The sequence below is a fragment of the Phragmites australis genome, chromosome 10 (assembly GCF_958298935.1).
Source record: "Phragmites australis chromosome 10, lpPhrAust1.1, whole genome shotgun sequence".
Lineage (NCBI taxonomy): Eukaryota > Viridiplantae > Streptophyta > Magnoliopsida > Poales > Poaceae > Phragmites > Phragmites australis.
In genome coordinates this window covers 11,458,326-11,459,836 of record NC_084930.1, presented here as the reverse complement: position 1 = coordinate 11,459,836, position 1,511 = coordinate 11,458,326, and the positions used below count along the sequence as shown (strand labels likewise).

Here is a 1,511-nt window from a genome sequence, read left to right as displayed (position 1 = left end):
GGCAAACAATTCGTCCTCAATTACTCTTTCATGGTACCCAGAGCCACGATCTAACCACTTGCTAAGCTCTCACCATGGCCAGACCTGAAGACTCTGCTACTTATGCTGCCTCCCACCAAAACAACTATGCATCCTTCTCTGCTCCTATACAAATTGACGTCCTTCTACCCACGCCAGCTTTCAATCATATGATCAATGTCAAGCTATCACAGGACAACTACCTTCTCTGGCCAGCTCAGGTGCTGCCCTACCTAAGGAGTCAGTGGCTTCTCGGTTATGTTGATGGTATTGTCGTTCACCCCAACGCGACCATCACTATCAATGGCGACAGTGGACCTCAAATTGCCATCAATCCGGAGTACAGTCTCTGATATTAGTTGGACGAACTCGTGCTGAGGCGTTCCTGCCCCCCTCCCCCTACCGAGGAAGTGCTCTCAAGCGGCGTCTCATGTCGACATCCCGGGAGGTATGGTGCCATCTTGAAAGTATGTTTGCATCGAGATCAAGGGCACGCATTATCCAGATCCGCATGCAATTGGCCACGATCCAAAAGATGGATCTCAGTGTGGTATATTACTTCCACAAGGTGAAGAACCTCACCAACACGCTTTCATCCATTGGCAAGCCTCTTGAAGATGAAGAAAACATCTCCTACATGATGCGGGGACTCGGTCCTGAGTTTGGTCCTTTGGTGACAAGCATCACTATCTGCACTGATCATGTCACAATCAACGACATCTACGCACATATGCTTAGCTATGAGCTAAGAATTGAGCACAACAACACCATGGGTCAGGTATCCTCCATTAACAGTGCAAAAGGACTTAAGGGTGTGGCAACGACAAGAATGGTCACGGCTGTGGGCGCAGTGGCCGATCACCAGGAGGACGTGGTCGCCAATCATCCAGCGGCTAGTCTGGTCAAGGCAATACAATAACCTGTCAGGTATGTGAGAATCCCGGCCATGACGCGCGATGCTACTGGCATTGGTTCGAGCACAATTATCAAGCTGATGATGCCAAAGTTATTGTTGTTGCGTCGAATAGCTACTTGGTCGACCCCAATTGGTACGTCGACACTGGTGCAACGTATCACATCACCAACAACCTTGAATGACTAACAACCAGGGAGCACTACACTCGAGGAGATCAAGTGCAAGTCTCAAATGGCTCAGGTTTGTCTATTACTCATACCGGGAATTCTATCATTATTGGATCAGACCGTCCCCTTTATCTAAAACATGCCCTTCATGTTCCTAATATCAATAGGCACCTAATTTCTGTTTGCACACTTACCATTGATAATAAGGGCTTTGTTGAGTTCCACCCTCATACCTTCTTTGTCAAAGATCAGGTCACAAGAGCCATTCTTCTCAAAGGAAGGTGTAAGAAAGGTCTCTATGTGCTTCCAAATACACTGTCCATACAAGCTCTTCTCTTAACTAAGGTGACAAGAGAACTGTGGCATCCAAGATTAGGACATCCAGCATCTCTTGTGTTCATCATATTTTT

General features: G+C 47.2%; 1 non-coding gene across 1 annotated transcript; it reads left to right on the top strand.

Annotated features, from left to right (window-relative positions):
• Positions 1-625: 625 nt before the first annotated feature.
• Positions 626-764, top strand: LOC133883784 (small nucleolar RNA Z247). The gene has a single exon (XR_009902993.1). It is a non-coding gene; the product is annotated as a small nucleolar RNA Z247 (small nucleolar RNA).
• Positions 765-1,511: the final 747 nt, after the last annotated feature.